We start from the raw sequence: 20026 nt of genomic DNA, 5'->3' as shown, positions 1-20026 counted from the left end.
TGGATTTTTCAAAAGAAACAATATGGAAGTGGCATTCAGACCGCATTCCATTAGGTCATCTAATATTCTTTTTGATGCCAAAGATAAAGTGGACAAGATGGTGAAATCTGGAGTTTATAGGCTTAAGTGTCCGGAGTGTAATAATGTTTATGTGTAATATGTAATGTGTTTATGTTTATATGAAAGGACCTTCACACTAGGTTGAAATGATTCGACGTTTTCAAATCATTCCTTGGAATGCAACCACAAGTTCCTGAATCTAAACGATACGGAAATTTTGCACTATGCAAGCAAAGGTTGGAAACTCAAAAATTGAAAATCCTTATAAATTCATAAGCATAACCAATGCAGGTGTAACCTGCTGAATGATCAAATCGATCTAGTTTACTCATCAATTTTCAAATTTGCGTAACCACATTGTCACAGGTAAACAAAATTCAGGTATCTAATTGGGTTGAATACCTATCTTATTACCTACAGTGGTGTTATTTAAGGAGTAATATTATAAAATATTACTGGAGTTTTTTCCCAACACCAAACCGTTGTTTTAACTCCTCGACACGTGTTCATCTTCAATGGGAAAATTAAACCGTTATTTTACCACCTTGGTACGTGTTTCGATCACCAACTGATCATCTTCAAGAGGAAGATTAAACAGTTTAATTTTCCTCTCAAAGATGATCACTTGGTGATCAAAACACGTCTTGAGGAGTTAAAATAACGGTTTGATGTTGGGAAAAAACTCGTACTCAATATTATTATTCATTTTTATGTCAATATATGACTTTGAAAATATCCTTATAGGACGACACTGCAGTAACTTCAGTAGTAAAAAATATAGAAATTTTTATTTTCCATTTTTCATAACTTTTCTTACATGTAATTCATTCATGTGACGGTAGGTAGTTAATTCGATATAGTTTATTCAGTTCGTATTTGAAAGTAACTTCTATGCATCTTTTATCTTTGTATTTTGAACTGAATTGTTTTCTTCCTTCGGAAGAATTATACAGTGTGGTACCTTTAACTGGAATAAATTCAGTAGAATTGTAGCAGAATGTTTCTTGCAAAATTCCTGAGACAGGTCGATTTTGTTTTCAAGAGAGATACATTTCTACATTCTAATGAACCAAATTGCATGCATCCCTTACATAGGGTAGCTACTCCCTAAATTTTTTTAAATAGCAATAAGGGTCGATTTGTATTACATTTTAAAGACATATTATTCCTCTAAACAGCAGTGCTCGATTTTTAAAATTTCGTCGATTTGTTTCCGAGATACTATCAGTTTAATAATTTGCATAAAAAATTAGCATTTTTCAAATTATCCTCATGTCTTATGAAAAATGCGCAGCTTTGAAGATGTAGATGGATTGGCAGAAGAGGTGCAATTGAGTGGCCAGCACGCTCTCCTGACCTTACCCTACTAGACTTCTTCTTATGGGGATACCTCAAATCCAAAATTTATGTAACGAAACCAGAAACCATACATGAACTCCAAGAACGCATTAGGCATGAAATCCGTCAAATATCTCCAGACATTTTGAAAAATGTAAGAAATGAATTTTACCATCGGCTTGGACTATGCCAGCATGTACTTGGTGAACACTTTGAGCATCTATTAAATTAAATCTTATTTGTACCATTTTTTTTCAACCGTTACCCTTATGTTTATTGTAAAACTAGATAGTTCAGTATAATCTCCTTGATCAAATTTTAAAAATCGATTACTGTTGTTAAGGGAAATGAATTGTTTCTAAAGCACATTACAACCCAACCTTTATTGCTATTCATTAATTTTCTAGGGGTAGCTACCCTGCTTAGGAGTGTACGTAATTTGATTTATTACATTGTTAAAATGTTTCCCTTGAAGGCAAAATCGACCTGTTTAAACATTTTCTTCAAAGCTGCGCATTTTTCATAAGACATGAGGATAATTTGAAAAATGCTAATTTTTTATGCAAATTATTAAATTGATAGTATCTCGGAAACTGATCGATGAAATTTTAAAAATCGAGCACTGCTGTTTAGAGGAATAATATGTCTTTAAAATTTAATACAAATCAACCCTTATTGCTATCTACAAAAATTTAGGGGGTAGCTACCCTATGTAAAGGATGCATGTAACTTGGTTCATTAGAATGTAGAAATGTATCTCTCTTGAAAACAAAATCGACCTGTCTCAGGAATTTGCAAGAAACATTCTGCTACAATTCTACTGAATTTATTCCAGTTAAAGGTACCACACTGTATATTCTACGTATTCATTGACGCGACTTTATTTCCCTTAAAAATAAACTAGGTGTCTTTTTGGGCTTTTTTGTTTCCCTGGTAGTTATGCCTGGAAGTATTTTTTCGATAGCCAACTCTGTATTATTTTCCCAAAACAGTTAATGACAATGTTTGTTGACAATAGTAAAGTCATGAAATTATTTGTAAAATTATGCTAATTTTCAATTGCGATACTTTAAATTTCCCCATATCAATTTTTCTCTGAAAAGTAAATAAGACAATTTTGGTTCGGTCGATGTTTAAAAGAATCCCAAGATCTTATTGTTTCCTCTAAATGAGTTAGCGGAGTCAGAAATTTATTTTACCTTCCAGAAGACCTTGTTTGGCATAAAAACCCTCTGCTCGCCATTCTACTGTACATAAATAATTTCCCCAAGCGTCCGTGGATATCTCTTCGTCTCACCAGGAAGCGCGGTTTTCGAACTGACCCGCACCGAGTTCAAGTCACGCTGTTCGCCTTACCCGACTTTTAGCGCACTGTTGGTAACAACACTGCGGGAGTAGCAACTTCGAGAGTTTAGGACACCCAAGGCTCATAGCGATGCGTATGCGTCGGCTTCAATTCTACAGATTGAGTGATTCCTCAAGAGTTTTAAAGTAAGCGGCCCGAATTCATAAATAACCTCGAGAGGGTGATTTGTGGAAAATATTGCGTGGATTTTTGTGAACAGAGATTCTCCAATCGGTGCGGCAGGGTGATGTGATTTGAGAAATGTTTCATTTTTGGATATTCCATTCTCTTTACATTGAAGGGTTATATTTTTAGGGGAGACTAATTTTTGGGAAAAAAGTTTTTGGCTTTCTACTACTCCATCTTGATATAAAAAATGTGAGAATCTTCCAAAGAAAGAAAGGAAGCAAATGATTTCGAAAGAAGTAACTCTATACATAGATGTGTAGATCATGCAAATAAGTAACTTTCAGACACAAACTAGATGAAAAAGCCCTCCTGAAACAGCTACTTCCATATAAACATTGAATTAAACGAAATAAAATTATTTCCAAACAAATACATTCAGATATGTTATTGGCTAGTGAGTAGTCGAATAAATTTTTAGCTTCCCAATATATGTGCAGGAAGAAGTATTACGGCAAATAAAAATTTCTAAAAATGAAAATTAGTAATAACGTGTTATCCTGCTTTCGAATTTTGTGAAATTAGAAACAGGAATATGGCTCTAACAAGGGAAATCCGCGAAGAAATAGAATCAGCAGTGAATCAAGTGGTGACCAAGTGCATAAAAAGTGATATTTTTATCTCTAAAATATAAAATTATTATTCATCTATCACAACTAAAAAATAAATGTTCTTTGGGCCCAGATAAACTCTCTGTGAAAACTATAAAAACTATAGGTACATAAGTACATACTACACTCATTATTCCATATATTCAATTTATTTCTTACTAGTAGAAACATTCCAAAACAATAGAAAGAATCACTCATCACTCCGATTTTGAGGACAGGTAACCGTTGTCAAATAAATAACTACAGGTCAATATCTGTCATCAAAAATCTAGCAAAAATATTTGAACAAGTAGGTAAAAAAAGATTGACGGAATTTTTTCGCAGACATAACGTCATTTCTGACAGGCAGTATGGTTTCATCCAAAATTCAAACAATGAAAACGCAGTAGATGATTTTCTAGAGCAAACAGTCGAGGCTCTGGACAAATCATCGAAATGCATAGCAGTTTTCCCAGACCTCGCTAAGGCCTTTGACACAGTATCACACGGAATTCTACTGAACAAATTGAGTCACTACGGTATTCGTGGTCTCCCACAAATTCTTATGTCCAATCATTCAACAAATAGAGTCCAGAAAGTACAAATTGGGAATGAGGTAAGTATAGCATAAGTATAGCAAAAATTGATGGTCTAGGACACCTTATTTGTTATGCTGACGACACAGCCTTCATCTGCGCGGGAAAAAATTTGGAGGATGTTGAACACACCACCGAAACAAATTTATAGAATATATATGCATGGTTGAATTTAAATAAGCTTACCCTAAATATTGATAAGACTAAATTTGTTGCCTTTACACCAACGGTCATTAGTCAACCACATAATTTGTCTCTGAAACTACACTCTATAAACTGTCACAAAAATGTATATGGGTGCTCTACTATTAAAAAAGTATCATCAATTAAATATTTAGGGGAAGTCCTAGATCAACACATACGATGGTCTGATCATATCATGTATGTAAACAAACGCCTTAGAACACTTATACACAGTTTTTATTATCTAAGAGACATCCTCTCCAGAAAACACCTCATGATGCTCTGCAACTCCCTAGCCGAATCAATTCTGTCTTACTGCATCACAATATGGTGTGGAGCTTTCAACAGCACACTGAACATTATACAAACAACACAAAACACACTATTAAAAATCATCCTGAAAAAAAAAAACTTTTTTCCACCGATAAGCTATATCAGGAAGCAAATATATTAAATGTTAAACTATTATACACTTATCAATGTTTGAAAAGAAAGTTCATAAATCAAGAGAAATTCAACCAGAAAAATATTAGGATAAACAGGTCTACCACAAACATGAATGTTAATGTCCAATCCTTCAAAAAACATTAACACAAAGAACTTTCTTTTTTCTTGGTCCCAAATTTTTCAATGCCTTACCAATTGACTTAAAACAGATTTCAAAAATGAAGAAATACAATACTGAAACACAAAAATATGTTATAAATTATTCTAAGAAATTTTATGATATACTGAATACAAAATCAACCTAAAAAAATACCAAGTGTTCACACCCTCTCCCCTGTGTTGATCACATCCGGAAGTAAAATATTCAATATCAGAAATATAATTTATTTTGCTTACTCACCATGTCAAACAATGTACACTTAACTCTAAATTTCTCTGATCGAGCACATGGCAGACAGGCAATTTTGCCTAGGCTAATGCGGTCAATCTCGAAATTCATTCTAAAGAGCTATACGTTAAAATTCGATACTTTGTACTCTAATTTCAAGGAAATAAAAGTTATTATTAATAAAAGTTATTATTATATGAACACTACATTATACAAAAAACACTTTAATCTGCTCTGTTTATATTACAATTATTCATTATGGATATATATCAGATATCATTCACAGAATGTCTACACAATATACTGAATAAAAGGTAAAAATTTTACTTACAGGGAACACTGTCATCTTTCTTGTAGATATCGATGTTTCGTCGTAAGACACTTGCATAAGGGCTCTTTGGAATACAGATTGAATGATTTGTGTATTTTTTTCTTAAGATATTATCCAGATTGGTACTGCAGAGCCCTAAGCCAAGTGTCTTACGGCGAAACATCGATGTCTACCAGTGAGGATAACAGTGTTCCATGTAAATGAGATTTTTACTTTGTATTTAGTACATTGTGTAGAAATCCTGTGAATGATATCTGATATATTTCCATAATGAATGTTTGAAATACAAACTGAGTAGAGATAAGTATTTTTTTTGTATCATCAGTGTTCATATGAATGTATTTGTTTCGAAAGAATTTTTATTTGGTGTAATTCAATGTTTATATGAAAGCAGCTGTTTCAAGAGGGATTCCTTTAATATCCGATGGTGTTGGTTTTTTCGAAAAATGGGTTGAAATAATCAGAGTTGTACCTATATTTGCATGGAACAGTGAGTAGCGATATTAATTGCCTCAAAAGTGATCGTTATGTTGGTATGAGATACAAAAAAAACTCAAATCGAAGACCTACTATGTCCATATCAAGTACCAAGCCAACGAAAACATTAGACTGTGACTTTTTGGATTGTATAGAAAGCTACAGGTACTAATCTGTTGAGAAAAAGACGAATTTTCATTTTCACCAAAAAATATTCATTTATTTATCAATTTATATTTTGTCCTTTCAAAGTAGTTCTCATCAGATTTTCCCCATCCTCGAAGCATTTCCTCAATCGTCGCAAAACGTCGTTCTTTAATGGGTTTCTCCAATCTTGGGAACAGGAAAAAGTCATAGGGGGGTAAATCTGCTGAAAGCAGGGGCTGAGGCATGTTTACGGTAGTGTTTTCAGCCAAAAAGTCACGAACAACTAATGACTAGGTGCAATAACGTGATGCGAGAACCATAAATTGTTCTTTCACAATACTGCAAGTTTTCTTCGTACTGTTGACCGTACCACCATGTGGCAAGAACTCCAGATGCACTACACCAAGTTGCATCGAAGAGAACAGTGAGCAAAAACTTGACATTTGGTCGAACTTGGCGGGCCGTTCCATTGAAACGATTGAACTTTGGTTCCATTGTCATAACCATATATTCGTGATTCGTCACCACTTCTGACCCTTTCGATCAAATCTAGATCGGCATTGACGTTATTCAATAATTCCTGAGCGATGCTCATGCGACGGATTTTTTGGTCGAAATTCGGCTATTTTTGGAACGAATTTTGCTGCCACCCGCTTTATTCATTGAACATGCGGGAATTTAAGAGACTACTACTTGGACCATTCTAAGGATATTTTGTCCTTTGATGATTTTTGATAGGGCGCTTTGTTTCGAAGATACGGAGCGAAAAAAATTTCGACAATATTCAACACAACTGACACATTAATCTAGCTGACCTATATGGATAGTCTTCATTATCAACTATTGTCACACACCAGTAATCATTTATACGATTTTCATACTGCTGGTACTCATTTCAAAAATTGAATAATCAGAGGTGTAGCAGCGCTTTATCAGCATGAACTATATTGTGTGACTGAAATGAACGATGAAGTTAACAGGGTGAAAGGGACCGACACTAAGCGGGAAACATCTGTATAAAGAAAACCCACTCACACGGGACAGTATCTGAACCACGAATCCAACCACCATCAATCGACTAAAAGGGGAATCATTAAGACTTTATTAGACCGTGCATTCGGGCTCTGTAACACGAAAGAAGGTCTTGAGAAGGAACTAGAAATCATAAAAAATGATGTCTTGGCTACCCCAAGGCTTTGGAGTAGCCTTGGTGGAACATACTTTGGAACATACTGGTCACAACCAGTTCTTGCGCTGCCTTACATCAGAGGATTTTCGGAAAGGATAAGAATGATCAGGTCTAAGTATAACATCAGAACCTGCTTCAGATCTGGAAACACTATACTTAGCAGCCTCACAACAACTAGGCCACCAAACGCGGACTGCGATTCCAAGAATTGCATTTATTCGGATACCTTGTGAGTGCGGAAAATCCTATATCGGTGAAACTAAGAGGCCATTGAATATTTGCATTGCCGAGCACAAGAAACACACACAGCGAGGGAAAAACAGCAAATCAAGAATAGCAGAGCATGTTTGGACCCATCAACATAACATATGGTAATAAGAAAAATATAACAATTATTGTCAATTATGTATCTAATAGTGGTGTCACTTTTTTTAAAAAAAAAACCTAGACTTAACCATATTCAAAATTCAAATCACCGGCTCTGAGAGAAGAGTGATACAAAAAGTAGTAGATGTAGACATACAATGAAACGTAACAGAACAGAAAATGTTTAACAATCCATCCAAAAGAGGAAATTTCAAAAAGTCCATAATAAAGTTTCTTTTTTGTGACTGAAAAGTTTCACTCAAGGTATATACTCTTCCTGTGAATGATATGTCGAATTTTATACTTCTTGTCTACTGTAAAGAATTGATCTCTGAGAAGGATTTATCAAAGTGAAAGCACAATGTTGGTGTTTTGTTTTATCCTGACAATTTTCGAAAGTGAAGCGTTGGATAAAAATAACATTCGCACTTTACTGAAATTTGATATCAGCAAACAATACGGTAAACGCAACTCAGTCCTGCCATAAAAACACCCAATTACGTCAGATCCAAACGGCTGAAATATATTGGTAAATAGAATTGATGAGAGCAATTCCAGGCATAATCATTGCATTGGTATAATTATAGATGTTGAGAGTCTACATGAACGAATTTACAAATGGTACCTAAAAGCTATGTTGGATAATATTGAACAGTGAATGGAGTTGAATTAAAATTCGTTTTTTTTTTATCGGTGGATGTATTTTTTTTATTGTTCTCAGAGTATGTATCAGAATTTTGTTTGTTTTGTTCCATTCCCTCTTTGTCAAAGATTCCAAATCTGTTGACACTTTTTTTAAACAATAAAAGTTTGAAACAACGAAAACATTACCCAAAAAGGGGCACTGAATTCAACATTGAAGAGTAATCTTAAATACACAGTTCATAAACACTAAGTTTTTTATGTGGCTCTCCATCAACTGTCACAGTATGGAAGTAATCAGTACATCATTATTGTATTTTTCTTTATTTTATGAATTCCATAAGTATGATAACCATAATTCCTCACGAAAAACTATGGACGATATACTTTTATTGTTTCATGTGCCTATCAGTAAGCCTAAAAATAAGAAATATGTGAGAAATTAATAACATTAAAAGCATGTGATTTGAGGGAATTTTTTTTCTGCTTGACTTATACTACAAGTACCATAGGGTTTTCAGTGTTTCATTCAAATGCTGGCAATATATTGTTTGAAATATTGGAAGAAAACTTCAATCATCATATTCAATCGCGAAAAATCAAAATATCAGTATTACAGCTCAGTGAAAAATATCAATTTTCAATAGTTCATATTACCAGCAGTGAAAGAAACCAAGTAGTTATTTAGTTTAAACGGGATTTTTTTGAAGGTGATTGACAATGTTTCATGATGAATTTCATTAGTTCGGACTTTCATTGTCTGATATTATATAAAATGATTTGAAATCCCTGAAAGAACTGAAAAAGAAGAATTGAAAATCAAAGAAGAAAAATAAAAATGAATAGCTGAAAAAATAATTATATTAAGCAAAAAACCTGAAATGAAATAATAGTGAAATAAAATACAAGTAAAAATGGAACAAATTGAACAAAAAATAAAAATAAAATTGAAAAGTTAAGTGATTCCAAGCCAATTTACTTCACGACGTTCCGATTGTTAGTATCCTCAATCGTCTTCGAGTGATGACTGGGTTTGTTTGAAGGTGATTGACAATGTTTCATGATGAATTTCATCAGTTCGTACTTCCATTGTCTGATATTATATAAAATGAATTTAAATCCCTGGATACCAACAATCGAAACGTCGCGAAGTAACTTGGCTTGGAATCTCTCAACATTTTGATTTTATTTTTATTCATTGTCCAACTTGTTTCATTTTTACTTGTAATTTATTTCTTTATTATTTCATTTAAGTTTTTTTGCTCAATATAATTGTTATTTCAGCAATTAATTTTCATTCTCCTCTTTTGATTTTTTATGTTTTCTAAACTTCAGTTCTTAATATCGGACAATAGTAACAATATTTATTTCTACTTATCCAATACTCAAGGTTTCCAACTGCAAAACGAAATTCAATGCAGTATTTGACCCCCTATTTTTCTCCTTTGGGAGTGGAAATTCCTGATTATCTTTCTTGGTACTTATTTGCGCTAAACAAAGAACCTACCTGCATCTTTCAAAATTCTAGGTTCAATAGCTTCGGCTGTTTATTTATAACAGACCAGGCAACAGCTTGTAATTTATAATTTTTACTTCAAAAATACAGTAACTGAAAAAATATGGCAATTACACTTGGTAATGAATAACTTCGAGAACCGAGAACCTATAAAGAAATTCGCAAAACTAACACAACCGTCAACGACGTCTGCCCTCATCATCTGCCCGCGTTCGGGTCGCATTCTCGTCGATGACGCTTCATTGCTTATACCGCCCCTTAACTCCGCGCATCATCCCCCGTTGTCTTACAGTAGACGCAACGCGTAATGGTTTACTCCGTTGCTTAAGTTAATCTTATCGTGATAACTTTTATACGATTCGTTCAAATTAGTTTATGTAAAAGATAAAGTTTAAATATATTAAATACTCTAAACGACAATTTTATCCATTTTTATGAGAATTTTATAGATATTCTAAAACGAGCATTGTAAAAAAAGTATCCAATTCAGATATATTTATGGCTCAGTATTTTGCATATAGCGGCCAACACATAACTTTTATTTAGAACTATTTGAGATAAACAATCTTACGGTTCATTATATTCATGTAAATCCAACGGTATAGGCAGCGTATACCAAGATAACTCTCGGGGCGAAAGAATTTTTCCGACTTACTCAATACTTATCGTTACATTATGACCAAAACTACACAAAACCTTTATGAATTGGAGCATATATGTTATTCAGATGTATAAGCTGTATTTATGTGACAAATTAAATGAACCAATAAACATATTCATTCTGTTCGATTGATCATTGGATAAATTAGACAATTGAAAAAAAAAGAATATTCAACAAATTATTGTAGACAGAAACAGAAATGAACGTTCATTAAATTTTTGTTGTTGCAACCAGTATGTGATTCATTGCAATGCACTTGTCTTACCTAATATTCAATATAACTTTTTTCATTTGTTCTGTTGTAATTTCTGCACAAGCAGCAGATATTCTGATGCGTAGTTCTTCAACTGACTGCGGTCTGGACTTTTTGCTTCACAGAACCCCAAAGAAAAAAGCTAGTAGTGTCAGGTCCGTTGATCTTGATGACCGCTCAATGTAAAGAGTATTTCGACCTATCCATAGATTTCCTTAATTATTAGTCAGCCAATCTCTTGCAATAAATGCATTATGTACAGAAAATCCTTCTAATTGAAATTTCGAATTATGGCGATCCTGCCCTAGAAAGTTGTGCATTGCGTCCCAAAACTAAAAATTCTATTCAAATTACTTTCAAATTCTATTCTCACGAAGTGTATTCATTGTTTCTGTTTTTCAGCATACTATAGGTTTTTCAACTCTACAATTCAAAATGGAGTTCTTTGAAATCGGAGAAAAGATGCAAATTTTATGGAATTGTCCCTCTTTATATGGAAGCTCTACATATATTTGTATAGAGTTTTCATTGATATTTTCAACTACCTTTTCACTTCCTTCGGGAGTTCAAAACTTTTTTATAATGATGAAAAAGAAGGAAGCTAAAAGGTTGTTTGATTTTTACATCTATGTGATTTTTCTGTATGTACTATCAATTCTACATGACGGCCTTCAAACTCGAATGAAGATAGTAACACTGTTATTGTTTATTTCCTGCAGATGCAAATGCACTTGTTTTATATGTTATTTGCGAATGTACTAATTGACATTTGCTGTTAACTCAGTGGTATTACGTTGTGATACAGTCAATCGAGTTTTTTGCTTATTGTTTCAATCTCACTATCGTATTTGTAATTCATATTTTCCCTAATTATTCTTTACACACAAACAGTAAGATTCGTGGAACTCAATTTCATTCCACATTGAATTGCTCACTAGTGAAATTCACCTAAACATAAGCGTAATAATAACATGATTGTACACAATACAACACCAGAAAGAAACAACAGAATTGGTAACCTACTGTTACAGAGGTAACCAGCAATGGGCTTTGGAAAATGTTCGCATCATGTAGCCTTGTCAGATTTTGAGGTTTGAGTGTCTTTGATCATACTGACTTGTCAACATGCCGATGTATAGACTCAAAACATCCTCTAACGTCACTGAATTTGAACAAACTTTTTTGCCTCTTGCGATGGTCTATTTAAATTTCAATTGTTTTTATTCGACTTGTCGTAAATAGTTGCATATGATTTTATGGAAAATATGACTAGTCATGGATAACAAACGAAATTTCTTGCAATTATTCCTGAAGGGTGTTGAATAAATAATAATAATAATAATAATATTTTATTCACCATTCACGATACATAGTGTATATATGGTAAGTCAATCAATAATCAGAATTAATACTAGGTATAAATTTAAAAATGTTAATATTTATACAAGACGTCACTAAAAAAAAAAAAAGAAAGAAATAAATTTATACATACATATAAACACATACACAATTGAAATATATAAAAACGTATACAGATCTAGTTCATATTTTATTTTTCAGAAATTATCGTCTAAAAATTCTTGGAAACTATAGTAGCATTTCTCTAATAGCAAGTCTTTAACTTTCTTTTGAAATATGATGTTACTTCCAGTCCGTTTGAGTGATTCTGGTAGTTTATTGTAATATATGATTGCATTGTAATCCGGAGACCTCTCATAGAATGTCGTTCTATGTTTAGGAATTTTCAATAAGTTGCCATGTCTGGTGTTATATTCATGTTTCTCAGAATTACACGAATAACTATCTATATTCTGTTTGGCAAAGATAATACATCGAAAAATGTACACAGCAGGCACCGTAAGAATTTTATTTTCTTTAAAGATAGATCGACAACTGTCTTGATAATTCAAGTTAAAAATCAGTCTTACTAAACGCTTTTGGGAAACAAACACTCTCAAGAATTCTCTTGCTCGACCCCATGCCAGATCATTGAATGAATTCGACAGTTGTTGGAATGGCACATCTGTATCTGTAGGAAGAGGGAGTGTAGGATCACAGAAGTACAGGCCACATGTGACCCATTGTACATCTTCTCGAGGAGTTGTCCTCCTAGATCATCGTCAATCCTGTCCTTTCCAGGAAGGTGAGCAGGTTACTAGGAGACATCTCCTTTATATCGGCAGGTGTAGGCCAAGACTAGCCGAACACACACTCTCTTATTGACGATAACTCCGGATACTCGCATAGGACATGCCTGACAGTTCCATCTTCCTGTTCACACATCCTCAATAGAGATATGTCCGCTAGTCCCATATTATGGAGGTGTTTCTTTAGTTGACAGTGGCCAGTCAGAAATGCTACTGTTAAGCGTGGATTCTTTCAGGTCATCGCCAGATATTTCTTGTGCGCCAGCTTCCTAGGTTCACCCAGGGTGATCCTGGAAAGATTACATCCTTTGAGTCCATACCATCTCATTAGTGATTCAGCATTGGTGTGACGTTTGGCTAGTTCCGCAATTGTCTAAGTCATCAGGCCGTAGGTGTCACTGGGTCCTGAAATTCTCAATCCAGCCGCTTCATTGATTTCATTGACAAGAGTTGACAATACGATTACCTTCACTCCTGTCATGCCCTTTAACCCACCTTAGGATAATGTTATTATTACTGAGGTTTCCTCTAAATCTTGGTGGCACCACAGTACTAACTCTGAGGTAACACGCCTGTTCAAGGCTTATAGGGCTTGTCTACTATCAGTGCAGATGGTTATGTTTTTGACAGAAATTCCTTTTTCTTTCCTGGTTAATTATTTTATGCCGATTGAGATACCAGTCAGTTCTGTTCAAACCACGCTTAGATTTTTTCCATTCCAAACTAAATCTTCAGGCTTAGTGATCTGGAGTACACTCCACATCCGCTTCTTGACAAGGGCTCAGCCTCAATTGACCCATTCCCACTTCGAGGTTCACACCAGCCATGAGCAATCGCAACATTACCATTAACGCAACCTCCTTAACGTACAGGTCCAGAGGGTTCAGACCAGTAATCAATTCCATTGCCGCGGTTGGTGTTGTTCTCATAGCTCCTGTGATGTTCAAACAAGTCAATTGCTATTTTTGATATAATTTTTGGATGGCCACTGCTTGTAGAATTTTCGGTCCCCATGCAATGGCTCCGTACGTTAACATAGGTCTTATTATTGCAGTGTAGATCCAGAGGACCACACGAGCTTAAAGACCCCATGTGCACCCCACTGTCCTGCGACATTGCTCATAAGCCGCATATGCTCTTTTTGCTCTACTCGGTAGGTGAGAGTTACATGTTAGCCTCCTGTCGAGGGAAGTACCAAGGTATTTCACCTCTTCAGAGAACTTTAGTTTACTTTTGAAGATTTCGGGAGGTTTAAAGCCCGATAACTTCTTTCCCTGATGAAAAGGTCCACCTCAGTCTTCTTGGGATTGATCGACATTGAGTGTTCCTCAATGTTTCTATTAATTTGAGCCCATTCTGCGCTCTATCACACAGTGTGTTCACAAATTTGCCGGTCTTCAAGATAACTATGTCATCTGCATATGTAATTGTGTAGAATTCATTATTGTTGAGGTGATTAATCAGGATATCCAGAACTATGTTCCCAGTTCCTTCACTATGATGTCTTCTACATTGATACTTATTGCTCTACTAGAGAGCATCTTGGGTATCCATTTTCCCACTACCAGGAGTACATTCCTGGAGTGTAGTTTCTGGGTAATTGTAGGAAAGGTTGTTTTATCAAACGCTCCCTCGATATCTATGAATATACCCAGGGTGGGTTCTTTGTTGTCCAATGATTTTTCGATTCTGCCAACCACATGGTGAAGAGCGGAATCAGTAGACCTTCCCGGAGTATATGCATGATGAAGTATGGAGTATTTGATGAAGTGGGTTGTGAACTAGTACTTCATCTCTTATGGAATGACACATATTCCTCGTACGAAGGAAAACTAATTTTGAATTAACATCATACAAAAACTCTACAGAAAATGAAAATGTCCAATGAGTGTGACAGTTTAACAGGAAATTCTACCCATTATTCACATAATATCCTGTATGGCGAGCGAACGTTGTATAAACGACATAACCGCAATCGAGTCAATACGCCGCGCAGAGAGACATAAAGTGCAAATGAGTTCTCATAGTGGGAATCACCCACAATAATAATATTGTCACTTTTTCCGCTTTTATGTCATGATTGGGACAATGTTTATGAAGAATATATCAGAACATATTGTTGTACTCAACAAATATTCTCACTCATGATAATAATTACACAATTGTCACAAACATTTTAATTTCTAGACGCGTTTCGAACACGAAAGGTGACCAATTCAAACGTTTACTAGAATTTACGGAAGTTCAGAATACAGTTTTTGTTTGTGCGTCTATTTGTGAATCCTTAAGAGTAATATAAAACTGCTACTTTCTCAGGAACGACTGATCTGATTCTCTGAAATGGAGAAATTTTCTATAGAGAATTGAAATACCTATCAAACGAGTTAACACAAGGCCTTCCTCTCTATTCGAAAAAAAAATTGCAGCACCCTCTCGGCAAACAGTGTTGTAACACTATTGTTTTTCTTATAAAAAAATACCTAAAATGACACTTCTTTACAATTTTGTCCCCACTTTAAATCTTGTTCCATTCAAAAGTTGAAAGGGCGGAAACTTCAGTGTTACTATCTTCATTCAGGTTTGAAGGCCGTCGTAGTTTGGAACTGAATCCCAACGTTTCGCCAGCACGAGTGACTGGCTTCTTCGGAGGTTAATTCTATTGTCTTTTGGGTGTATCCGTTCTCATTAGCTATTTGGTATATGATTTTCCGTTCTTTGTTTCGGGTTTCATTGCTAAGTGGTATCCTCAACATTCTATATATGAATACGTTATAGGCAGCCTTTTGTGTGATGGTGGATGGTTTGAACTTGCGAGTATGATGGAACTTGTTTATGTAGGTTTCCTGTATATTGCCATTTGAAATTGTGTTTTGTTGTGGTTATATCCGATGGTTATGTTATATTATCCACAAATCCAGTGGCGTAGTCAGATTTTTATTACAAAACGCTTGCACCACAAATCTCTCACATTACCATATTTTCAGGAGTTATAACTGTAGAACGCATTGAGCTGTTGACTTCGGATTTTCACTGTACAAATTCACTGGTGTTCTACTTGGTGATGACAGTGTTGTCAGATCTCAAATATGTCTATAATCTGAATAAAAATTACAAACAAATACTTTGTTTCCAAAATTGAAGTTGTTGTAACTTCGTTGTTAACAAATATTTTTTAATGAAAATTTGACAGTTTTGATTTATAACGACTACGAATCCAGTGGTGTAGTCAAATTTGAAAACAAAAATTGCCTAATAAACTTTTGCCGTTTTTGACAAACAAAAAAAACCATAGAGTGCCTTGGAAATGAAACTGAAATTGTGAAAGTTAGTGTCAAGATACAGTTTTTCATGCTTAATATTTCAATAAAAAAAATTGAGATTGATTGAAAAATGCACATTCTACAGGGGTGGTTTCATTTTAAATGGGTCACACTGTATATATATTCAAATTTAAAATTTAGTATTCACATGTCCAACTTTCAACTTTCCAAAAAAAAAGTGGTGCCATACAATTGGGAATTGTTTAAATGTTGCATAAAATTTCACAGTTACTCAATTACATTGTACGTATATACGAATTTTGGAAAATGACATGTTTGAGGGAATATGGCGGATATTTTGGATACATGAACCCTTCTAAAAGCGCCACACTGTAAGAAATGATTTACCAAAATCTTCTATCACCTCCCGGTCGAAAATACTACTTGCATTTCGGACTGTAGAAGGCCACCGCCGCTATCACACTCAGTTTTACTTACCTTCGTCACCGTGGAAAGGATGGATTATTATGTATAACGTGATCTATTAGGTTGTTTCAAAAGTGTTGTCCGTTTTTACGAGTCTACTTTGAACTGTAAATACTTATTCAATTCAATCAAAATGGGTGCCAATTTGATCAGTGAACTTTTGCAAACGTAATACAAGTCGATTAATTCCGTCAGCATGAAAATTGAGTGTTCGAGATTCAACGAAAGCCGTTTATGCCTGATCCTGATGGGTTAGCAAGATATCTGGGAAGTATGGTGGACGGTGACTTGTGAAACGTCTAAACAAGCGTTGTCGTAAAGCAGCATCGGAACTGTTCTGATGACCGGTGCAGGCTGCTGCTGACTCAGTTTTTGGTACATTTCGTCGGTTCTCCCACAATACAACTCTGTTGTGATGGATTGGCCCGGTTTCAGAAAGTCATGTGAACCACACCATACACTAACCAAAAACACTACGCAAAAACAAATAAAAACGGACTTCAAAACGTGACAATCTGGAGTTCAGTCCCAACTCCAAACCGTTATTTTCAACACCTCGACACGTGTTCAATCACCAAGTGATTATCTTCATGGAGAAGATTAATGAAGATGGTCACTTGATGATTGAAACACGTGTTGAGGTGTTAAAAATAACAGTTTGGTGTTGGGATTGAACTCCAGTAATTTCCATTACTACACCAACGGTTCCAAACAGTGCACTACAAGTACGTTTCAAATAATCGAAAACCGCATGGGAGCTGACGCCCAGTTCTTTCACCATCACAAGCATCATTTGTGGTTGGTTAGTCTTCAGCAAGGTCCTCAAATCCTTGTCCTCTATGTCGACCACTTCTCCATCATCGTGGCTAACATCTCCGGAAAGAAATTTCGCAAAATTTCGCGAAATTCCATTTTGAATTCGTAGAAAATTACCAAAAATCGCTCAACAACATCATATAATATAGAGTACAAAATTCTCAAGCGATCTATATATCGCGACAAAAAATTCAAAGAGTGTCAACAAATGAAATGTTGTTGTAACTATGGTTTTGCTGAGTAGAGATGACTTGATAAATCTGCGAAAATATAATTCTAAACTCAAAAAACCGCATTCATTCTTCCAATTGACAATGTTTATTGTCAATGGATGACGATGGAAGAGAGATATTATCTGTTATCTTCAAAGTGGTACTCCACATAGTGGTTTGGATTTATTGGAATTCGGAGAAAAATTTATTATAAATAAAACATTAGGAGAGCGTTACCGTAACTAATAATTTCAAATCACCGGAAAACTAATTGATATGGTCTGAAGTTTAATGAAATTAAAAAGACAAGAGCAAATCTTTCACAGATTTTCATAGCATTAAAATAAGGAAAACATCTATGTATGATACCTACTATGCCACTGAAGCTAGCCTGATAAAGTGCAATATCGATAATAGGTTCTTCATGTAACCATGCGCTGGAAAATGTAAGTTTTCTTCGTAATACGTTTTTGAAACTTTTCAGTAGATATTACTCCTAACGTCTGGGAAACAAAGTAGTTATGAACAAATGTTTATGAGGATTTTTTAAATAAACTACGAAATCGCCTTCGGAAGTTTCCATGACATTAGGTTTGGAGAACAATCAATAATAAAAACATAGGAATTGTTACAAATTTGTCTGTCACTCGTTATGACTGTTTTTAATTCTGGACTGAATATTATTTTCAGCTATAATATCCCAAGGACATTGATAACTAACGAAATAATTTTATCACAGTTTTCGAAAGCACGTTATTTGGTAACATCCCGACGCCGAAGGCGGAGGGATGTTACATAAAATAACGTGCTTGAGGAAGTTGTGATAAAATTATGAGTTATTTATCAATGTTCGAGGGATATTCGGTGAGAAAATTTTTTGCAATTCGAACAAAATTATTCATTGAACACACAGTTATTAAAAGAACAATTCGTATAATGATATTCCGTTGATCTTGCTGTATTTGCCTCGGTTACTGCATAGGTGTTTCCACGCATACTATTGATTATTTGGTTATGATGTTCCTGAGCTTGTTTTGCGTTTAGTGGGATCTGTTTGTAAATTTCTTCGTGCTGCGTCGCGTGCATTCCGCGCTTGTTTGAATGCAACACTTTTAAAGGGGTCTAGCATGATATTATACTCCTTGTAATACTTTTCTTGTAATAATTTGCTTGTTATATTCCATACGGTTTTAACAGTAGCCTCCTTAAACTCTGTGCTATCCTTTTTTCTCATATTAATCGCCCAATCCTTGAGTATTAATGCAAGCTCTTCGAGAGTACGATTTCCATCCAATTCATATTTTCTGGCGTCACAAAACTCCATAAATATTTTCCAAGTGTATTTTTTACTATTGACAGTATTTTTTGGTGTATTTTCTTCAATGATTTTGTCAATTGCCGCATCATTTTGAACACATTTTCGAAATAAATTGAATTACTGAAATGTCAAACAACTTTATTGTGTTGGTTGCTTAGCAATGTCATGACATAAGTGATAACTACCCGTGAAAACTATCCATGGGTAGTTATCAGTGTAATGATGGTTTCATTGGTTATTTCGACACACATGACTAGAAATAGACAAATTTGATAGGATAATTTTTTTGGCAAAAAATTTTCATTGAAAGACGACTTTAATCAAATGACGACTTTAATCAAACTCACGAAAATTTTCGAAGATGGTACGATAGGGTATGGATTATAGCATCTTTAGAATCTAATGAATGATACAGGAAGTTGCATATGATAATGAGTGTTTCACATACATATCAAATTATATCAGACTAGAAGTATACGAAGTCTGTTAAAAAAATGAGGTGAATTTTCATTTTTCTCGAAAATTATTTATTTATTCAGCAATTTCAATGTAGTTTCTCTCAAATATAATACACATCTGTCAGCGTTCTTTCCGATCCTCGAAGAAGTACTGATATGCCCTTTTTTGGTATGTCATTAAGCTCTCCCAACGGTTTCTACTTCCTCAATCGTCGCAAGACGCCATCCTTACATGGCTCCCTTGAATCTTGGGAACGAAAAAATATCGCAGGGAGCCAAATCTGGTGAATACGGTGGCTGAGGCATGATTGCGGTGTTGTTTTTGGCAAAAAATCACCAACAAGCAATGACAAGTGAGCAAGTGCATTATCGTGATGCAAAATCCATACATTGTTTTCCACAATTCCAGACGTTTTTTTCGTATTGATTCTCACATCTGTTCTGTCTGTTCCAAATCTGTTTTGTCCGTTAACCAGCTGTCGCACCCCTACGAACGACAACTCTCAGAAGTCGACACTTGTGCGAGCTAAGGACTAACGAGGTATTACCTTTCAACGTGTGATTCCTAACACGTGTTGGACGATAGCAAGTGAAAATCGATCATTCAGCTTGGA

The 20026-nt window shown here is 34.8% G+C and overlaps 1 protein-coding gene across 2 annotated transcripts in view; it reads right to left on the bottom strand.

Annotated features, from left to right (window-relative positions):
- The window catches only part of LOC111511253 (Diuretic hormone 44 receptor 2), a 329140-nt gene that overhangs the window by 285263 nt on the left and 23851 nt on the right, over positions 1-20026 (bottom strand). The window contains exon 1 of one of the 2 annotated variants that reach the window (XM_074180596.1): positions 2598-2786. The exons of the other annotated variant lie outside the window; for it this stretch is intronic. The gene's annotated coding sequence lies outside the window, so the exon portion shown is untranslated. Of the gene's footprint in view, positions 1-2597; positions 2787-20026 lie in introns of those variants that run through there. 2 annotated transcript variants of the gene reach the window in all.

Source organism: Leptinotarsa decemlineata, unplaced genomic scaffold, assembly GCF_025532065.1.
Source record: "Leptinotarsa decemlineata unplaced genomic scaffold, Ldec_3_MD MMD2_tig00026299_RagTag_RagTag, whole genome shotgun sequence".
NCBI lineage: Eukaryota > Metazoa > Arthropoda > Insecta > Coleoptera > Chrysomelidae > Leptinotarsa > Leptinotarsa decemlineata.
This window is presented reverse-complemented; position numbering and strand designations above follow the sequence as displayed.